The 9,118-nt window shown below is 40.8% G+C and overlaps 1 protein-coding gene across 3 annotated transcripts in view; it reads left to right on the plus strand.

The window, feature by feature from the left end:
• The first annotated feature begins 251 nt into the window (after positions 1-251).
• LOC145782134 (uncharacterized) overlaps positions 252-9,118 on the plus strand; it is a 71,320-nt gene continuing 62,453 nt past the window's right edge. The window contains exon 1 of one of the 3 annotated variants that reach the window (XR_014290817.1): positions 252-454. The gene's annotated coding sequence lies outside the window, so the exon portion shown is untranslated. The remainder of the gene's footprint in view (positions 455-9,118) is intronic. The other 2 variants (XR_014290815.1, XR_014290816.1) reach the window with 2 other exon arrangements.

Below are 9,118 nucleotides of genomic sequence, written 5' to 3' on the forward strand. Positions count from 1 at the left end.
ACTCGTGACCAGCGTCACTACATAATCACAGTTCAGCGTTTTCTGGTACAGACGTTGGAATTGATTACCACCGCACTGCGCGTGTAATCAATTGAGCGTTCTGTACCACGTTCCTCAGTTGATTGTTTTGCGTTTTCTTTCTTACTATATATTGCGTTGATTTTATACAGTGAATCAGTAAGTAACAAAACCAGCTCAGTGGCCGAGTGGTTTCGCCTTCGGCTCTGGTGCTGGTAGATCTGAGATCGATTCCAGGTCGGGTCAAACCGAAGACTTTAAAAACGGTACCGATTGTGTTCTATCCTGCATAGCGCAGTGAGAATGAGTCGGGTAATAATGTGATAACATCGTAAACCTGATATAAATTAAAAATGAGCCCTGTCGCTAAAAGACCTTAGCTGTTGTAGAGCGACAATAAATAAAACCATAACATTATTATTATTATTATTAGTAAGTAACAAAAGGTAAATGGTTTTCTCACTTGGTTGGCTATCGCTACAATTATTATTGTTTATTTTATATTAAACGTCTGGAAATACAACAGACATTTAACTGGCATCGCCGGCAGGATCTTTACAGAATTTCTACAGGATTTTAGAAACATGGAGAAACTGATCGAAGTCCTGCAACAACAAATTGCCAACCAAGAACGCCAAACGAAGGAGCAAATTGCCAGACAAGAAGAACGTCACCGAGAACAAGAACAACGTCAACAAGATCAGACGAAACTACTCATGGAACAACTACGAGAAATGCGAGCCCAAACTTCAAGACCACAACCAACAACAATACAACAGCAGGTATCTTTACCTAAGTTCGCAACGTTCGATGCCACCACTGAACTGTGGGCAGACTATTGGAAGAGGTTTAACACCTTTGTAGCAGCACATTCAGTCGCACAAGACAAAATGCTGCAGGTTTTTCTCACCAATCAATCACCTACAATCTACAAAATGTTAACAAATTTGGCTGCGCAGGAAACAAACCCAAAAGAAGTCAACGATCTCACCATGACGGAAATTACAAATTACATGGCTCAACAATTCGACCCAAAACGCTTCATCGTGAGGGAGCGATTCCGTTTCTGGAGCGAAATGAAGCGCAAGCCCGGGGAAACAGCTCAAGAACTAGCCATCCGCATACGCCAGGCAGCTGCCACCTGTGACTTCTCGTCCATTTCAAATCCATTGGACGAAGCTTTACGTACTCGTTTTATTTGTTCAATAGGTAACGAGGCTGTGCTTAAGGCGTTATTCAAGATCAGAGCTGATGAACTTACTTTCAAACGTGCGGTGGAGGTTGCATTAGAAACCGAAGAGGCAGCCAAGGTGGCCAAAGAAACTATTTACGGCACTCCACCAGCACCAGTTGCGAAAGTAAGGACCATCAGCAAACCTCCAAAAACTAGGCAACTTACAGGTACTTTCTTTACTTCTAAAAATAAAGAATGCTATCGCTGTGGTAATTCCAACCACAACGCCAATGACTGTAGGTTTAAGAAAGCCACTTGCCATTTCTGCAATATTACGGGACACTTACAGAGTGTTTGTCGAAAGAAAGCTAGACAGTTCAAACCTTCTAAGGTAAATTGTATTGAGGAAATTAACATGCTCTCTAGTTTTTGCAGAATACCTCGACATTCAAAGTTGGAAGTACCGATCTCCATTAATTCGGTAACCACGCACTTAGTACTGGACACTGCTACAAATGGAAATTTCCTTTCCAGCGACGTCTGGACTCGGGTAGGCGCACCTCAATTGCAAGCACCAGTGTCGCAGTTCCAATCTGCTACCAAGCATCTAGTACCAATCATGGGTTCTTTCACGGCCCAGGTAACTTGTCCTTCCACGGGAAGGTCAGATAATATTTCTTTTGTAGTCACGACAGTCAAAGGACTAAACTTGCTAGGTCGTGATGCAATCTCGTCTTTAGGAATTTCTATCGATAAATTCCTTCTGTCTAACTGTTCTACTTTACAGAGCATCCAGTCATGCGACAAGCCTGATAAGAGTCTGGAGAAGGCATGCTCCCTCTTATGTGACGAGTTCAAAGATGTTTTTAAGCCTGAACTCGGGTGCTTACGAGATTATGAACTAGACATAGATTTTAAGTCTGATGCTAAACCTGTTTTTCTCAAACCTAGGCCTGTACCTTTCGCGCTAAAGGAGGACTTAGCACAAGCCTATGATTCGGGCATTGCACGTGGTGTATGGACACCAGTTCAGTTTTGCGATTGGGGCACACCGGTTGTTCCAGTCCGTAAGCCTTCAAACTCTTCAGGAGCGAAGGCCAAGTTACGCATTTGTGGCGATTATTCAGTCACGGTGAACCCTTCCCTGGAGACCCATCGTCACCCGTTACCCTTACCAGAAGACTTAATGCAAAAGTTGGGTGGTGGGTATGGTTTCAGCAAGATAGACTTGGCTGATGCCTACAATCAGATTCGACTTGGTCCTGACAGTCGAAAACGACTCGCATTAAGCACTCACTGTGGCGTACTTTTACAAAATGTTTTACCTTTTGGCATATCTTCTGCTCCAGGTTATTTTCAGAAGATCATGGACGACCTTACAGCCGACCTTCCAGGGGTCGCAGTCTACCTAGACGACATTCTTGTCAGTGGCACTACTGCTGAGGAGCATCTCCAGAATCTTAGACGGCTCCTCGATCGACTTCACTCAAAAGGCCTGGGGTGTAGGAAAGACAAGTGTAAGTTTGCACAACCTCAGGTAGAGTATCTCGGACACATTTTGTCCAGGCAGGGCATCTCCAAAGGTCCCAAGGTAAACGCCGTACTGGAGATGTCTGCCCCCACTGACGTATCTTCTCTTCGTTCGTTTTTAGGTTCCTTACAATTTTACTCGAAGTTTCTACCGTTGAACGCTTCTACTGTAGCAGAACCACTATACCATCTCACGAAAAAGGACATTCCTTGGAGATGGGGAAAACAAGAGGAAAACTCTTTTGCTCAGCTGAAGCATCATCTATCTACTGATGAGGTTCTTACACATTTCAATGCGTCACTTCCGGTAGGTATCGCATGTGATGCTTCTAGTGTGGGCATTGGTGCTACTTTGTTTCACCGTTACCCAGATGGCACAGAACGGTCTATAGCAAACGTTTCAAAGATATTAACAGCTTCGCAGAAAAACTATAGTCAAATCCAAAAAGAGGCTTTGTCGATAATTTTTGCGCTAAAGAAATTCTATCAATATCTTTTTGGTAGATCATTCATTTTGGTCACAGATCATAAACCATTGCTTAGTCTTTTTGGCCCGACCAAATCGACACCTTCTTTGGCAGCAAATCGTTTGGCTCGTTGGGCACTCTTTTTGTCGCAATTTACATACACTATTGAGTACAGGAAGACAAAGGATCATCAAAACGCTCATGCTTTGAGTCGCTTACCAGCAGGAGGGGATAAAGTCTTCGATGAAGAGGAAAGTGCGGACGACATTGATATCGTCTGTGCTATCGATGCTTTGGATTTGCAGGTCCAGACCCCAAATGCCGCCTCACTGCGTAAAGAATCTTCTAAAGATCCTATCATTTCCACGGTAATGCGTTTCATTCATGAAGGATGGCCGGCCAAGTCTTCTCCACAAGACCCGGTCGAACCGTTCCGTAAGTACGCAGACTCTCTTTCTACTTGTTACGGATGTCTACTTTACGGTTCCAGAGTGGTCATCCCTTCCAAACTTTGTCCTTCCGTCCTTCAGTTGCTTCATGAAGGACATTTCGGCATTGAGAGAATGAAGCAGTTGGCAAGGACGTCCGTCTACTGGCCAAACATCGATCGAGACATAGCGGAACTTTGTCACAAGTGCAGTACCTGTGGCGAATATCAACCGCAATTTAAAACCCAGGTCCAATCATGGACGGTTCCAGAAGCACCGTGGAGTCGCTTACACATAGATCATGCGGTAGAATTCATGGGTTACCATTGGTTACTCAGCATTGATGCTTTTTCTAAATACCCTTGTATTCATGCTACTACTTCCTTATCTTCAACAGCTACTATCAATCTGCTAGAAGAAGATTTTGCTCATTTCGGCTATCCCCATACTATAGTTACCGATAATGCTACTACTTTTAAATCCAGAGAATTCCAAACTTTCTGTAAGGAGAGGGGTATGGTACACATCACGGGTGCACCTTACCATCCGGAAACCAATGGAGCGGCGGAGCGCCTCGTACGTACGTTCAAGCAAGCACTTCGCAAATCTTCCCTGCCCCCGAAACAAGCCGTCTTGGAATTCCTACAGCAGTATCGACGCACGCCAACTCCGAGTGGCTACTCTCCCAGCCAATTACTCAACAATCGTCAGATTCGAACCAAGATCGACACGCTTCTCCCCACACCGTCTCAAGTGGTACCCCGACAAAACCCTCACAACACGAACGCCTCCGAAGGCACAAAATGACATTTCAAACCGGGAGATCCCTGTTACGCGCTATCATTCGCTCCACGACGGAGCCAGGATCCTCGTTGGGTTCCAGCCGAGGTGATTAAGCGACAGGGTAGCCGAATCTTCCTTGTACGTCTGCTGCCACATGGTCCGACGTGGAGGCGCCATAGGGACCAATTGCAACCTCGCTATGCATCATCGGAGGACAAGGAGCCGGGAGAAACTCCTGCACCAACAGTTGACTCCTCCGCTGTCTCCACCTCAGCCCGAACGGATTCGGACGACACACCGACTGTACCGGAATTCGGGCCACACAACCCACGAAGGTCGAGCCGTCGCCGCAGAACTCCGGCCCGTTTCGGACTTTGAGAGTTATTGTTTAATTCGGTGTCTTATTCATATTTTTCTTTGTGTATAAAAATTATCGGGGGAGGTGTTATAGTCGTCATTTTATTTACGTTGAATATATGTAACTCGTGACCAGCGTCACTACATAATCACAGTTCAGCGTTTTCTGGTACAGACGTTGGAATTGATTACCACCGCACTGCGCGTGTAATCAATTGAGCGTTCTGTACCACGTTCCTCAGTTGATTGTTTTGCGTTTTCTTTCTTACTATATATTGCGTTGATTTTATACAGTGAATCAGTAAGTAACAAGAGGTAAATGGTTTTCTCACTTGGTTGGCTATCGCTACAATTATTATTGTTTATTTTATATTAAACGTCTGGAAATACAACAACGTGCCACTTAAATTTTACATGCATCGGATTCGGTATTAAATTATCTTTCCAGGGATGTGCATCAATAGGTCGGCATTTGGAAGGAACTCCCAGCAGAACGCTTCATAGATGGAGCATATATTTACGATAAACATTAAAATAATACGATTTTTGTATAATAGACACTACTCCAAACATCTTCGAATAAAACTATAATCCGCAACACGTGCTACTTAAATTTTACATGCATCGGATTCAGTATTAAATTACCTTTCCAGGGAGGTGCACCAATAGGTCGGCATTTGGAAGGAACTCCCAGCAGAACGCTTCAAAGATGGAGCATATATTTACGATAAACATTAAAATAATACGATTTTTGTATAATAGACACTACTCCAAACATCTTCAAATAAAACTATAATCCGCAACACGTGCCACTTAAATTTTACATGCATCGGATTCAGTATTAAATTATCTTTCCAGGGATGTGCACCAATAGGTCGGCATTTGGAAGGAACTCCCAGCAGAACGCTTCAAAGATGCAGGAGGATATATTTACGATTAACATTAAAATAATACGATTTTTGCATAACAGACACCACTCCAAACATCTTCGAATAAAACTATAATCCGCAACGCGTGCCACTTAAATTTTACATGCATCGGATTCAGTATTAAATTATCTTTCCAGGGATGTGCACCAATAGGTCGGCATTTGGAAGGAACTCCCAGCAGAACGCTTCAAAGATGCAGGAGGATATATTTGCAATTACCATTAAAATAATACGATTTTTATATAATAGACACTACTCCAAACATCTTCGAATAAAATTATAATCCGCAACACGTGCCACTTAAATTTTACATGCATCGGATTCAGTATTAAATTATCTTTCCAGGGATGTGCATCAATAGGTCGGCATTTGGAAGGAACTCCCAGCAGAACGCTTCAAAGATGGAGCATAGATTTACGATAAACATTAAAATAATACGATTTTTGTATAATAGACACCACTCCAAACATCTTCGAATAAAACTATAATCCGCAACACGTGCCACTTAAATTTTACATGCATCGGATTCAGTATTAAATTATCTTTCCAGGGATGTACACCAATAGGTCGGCATTTGGAAGGAACTCCCAGCAGAACGCTTCAAAGATGCAGGAGCATATATTTACGATAAACATTAAAATAATACGATTTTTGTATAATAGACACTACTCCAAACATCTTCGAACAAAACTATAATCCGCAACACGTGCCACTTAAATTTTACATGCATCGGATTCAGTATTAAATTACCTTTTCAGGGATGTGCACCAATAGGTCGGCATTTGGAAGGAACTCCCAGCAGAACGCTTCAAAGATGGAGCATATATTTACGATAAACATTAAAATAATACGATTTTTGTATAATAGACACTACTCCAAACATCTTCAAATAAAACTATAATCCGCAACACGTGCCACTTAAATTTTACACGCATCGGATTCAGTATTAAATTATCTTTCCAGGGATGTGCACCAATAGGTCGGCATTTAGAAGGAACTCCCAGCAGAACGCTTCAAAGATGCAGGAGGATATATTTGCGATTAACATTAAAGTAATACGATTTTTGCATAATAGACACCACTCCAAACATTTTCGAATAAAACTATAATCCGCAACACGTGCCACTTAAATTTTACATGCATCGGATTCAGTATTAAATTATCTTTCCAGGGATGTGCACCAATAGGTCGGCATTTGGAAGGAACTCCCAGCAGAACGCTTCAAAGATGCAGGAGGATATATTTGCGATTAACATTAAAATAATACGATTTTTGTATAATAGACACTACTACAAACATCCTCAAATAAAACTATAATCCGCAACACGTGCCACTTAAATTTTACATGCATCGGATTCAGTATTAAATTATCTTTCCAGGGATGTGCACCAATAGGTCGGCATTTGGAAGGAACTCCCAGCAGAACGCTTCAAAGATGGAGCATATATTTACGATAAACATTAAAATAATACGATTTTTGTATAATAGACACTACTCCAAACATCTTCAAATAAAACTATAATCCGCAACACGTGCCACTTAAATTTTACATGCATCGGATTCAGTATTAAATTATCTTTCCAGGGATGTGCATCAATAGGTCGGCATTTAGAAGGAACTCCCAGCAGAACGCTTCAAAGATGCAGGAGGATATATTTGCGATTACCATTAAAATAATACGATTTTTGTATAATAGACACTACTCCAAACATCTTCGAATAAAACTATAATCCGCAACACGTGCCACTTAAATTTTACATGCATCGGATTCAGTATTAAATTACCTTTCCAGGGATGTGCACCAATAGGTCGGCATTTGGAAAGAACTCCCAGCAGAACGCTTCAAAGATGGAGCATATATTTACGATAAACATTAAAATAATACGATTTTTGTATAATAGACACTACTCCAAACATCTTCGAATAAAACTATAATCCGCAACACGTGCCACTTAAATTTTACATGCATCGGATTCAGTATTAAATTACCTTTCCAGGGATGTGCACCAATAGGTCGGCATTTGGAAGGAACTTCCAGCAGAACGCTTCAAAGATGGAATATATATTTACGATAAACATTAAAATAATACGATTTTTGTATAATAGACACTACTCCAAACATCTTCGAATAAAACTATAATCCGCAACACGTGCCACTTAAATTTTACATGCATCGGATTCAGTATTAAATTATGCGGATTAGAGTTTTATTCGAAGATGTTTGGAGTAGTGTCTATTATACAAAAATCGTATTGTTTTAATTTTTCTCGTAAATATATCCTCCTGCATCTTTGAAGCGTTCTGCTGGGAGTTCCTTCCAAATGCCGACCTATTGGTGCACATCCCTGGAAAGATAATTTAATACTGAATCCGATGCATGTTAAATTTAAGTGGCACGTGTTGCGGATTATAGTTTTATTCGAAGATGTTTGGAGTAGTGTCTATTATGCAAAAATCGTATTATTTTAATTTTTATCGTAAATATATCCTCCTGCATTTTTGAAGCGTTCTGCTGGGAGTTCCTTCCAAATGCCGACCTATTGGTGCACATCCCTGGAAAAGTAATTTAATACTGAATCCGATGCATGTAAAATTTAAGTGGCACGTGTTGCGGATTATAGTTTTATTCGAAGATGTTTGGAGTGGTGTCTAATATGCAAAAATCGTATTATTTTATTGTTTATCGTAAATATATGCTCCATTTTGAAGCATTCTGCTGGGAGTTCTTTCCAAATGCCGACCTATTGGTGCACATCCCTGGAAAGGTAATTTAATACTGAATCCGATGCATGTAAAATTTAAGTGGCACGTGTTGCGGATTATAGTTTTATTCGAAGATGTTTGGAATAGTGTCTATTATACAAAAATCGTATTATTTTAATGTTTATCGTAAATATATGCTCCATTATTGAAGCGTTCTGCTGGGAGTTCCTTCCAAATGCCGACCTATTGATGCATATCCCTGGAAAGATAATTTAATACTGAATCCGATGCATGTAAAATTTAAGTGGCACGTGTTGCGGATTATAGTTTTATTCGAAGATGTTTGGAGTAGTGTCTATTATACAAAAATCGTATTATTTTAATTTTTATCGTAAATATATCCTCCTGCATCTTTGAAGCGTTCTGCTGGGAGTTTCTTCCAAATGCCGACCTATTGGTGCACATCCCTGGAAAGATAATTTAATACTGAATCCGATGCATGTAAAATTTAAGTGGCACGTGTTGCGGATTATAGTTTTATTTGAAGATGTTTGTAGTAGTGTCTATTATACAAAAATCGTATTATTTTAATGTTTATCGTAAATATATCCTCCTGCATCTTTGAAGCGTTCTGCTGGGAGTTCCTTCCAAATGCCGACCTATTGGTGCACATCCCTAGAAAGATAATTTAATACTGAATCCGATGCATGTAAAATTTAAGTGGCACGT

The sequence above is a fragment of the Aplidium turbinatum genome, chromosome 13 (assembly GCF_918807975.1).
Source record: "Aplidium turbinatum chromosome 13, kaAplTurb1.1, whole genome shotgun sequence".
NCBI lineage: Eukaryota > Metazoa > Chordata > Ascidiacea > Aplousobranchia > Polyclinidae > Aplidium > Aplidium turbinatum.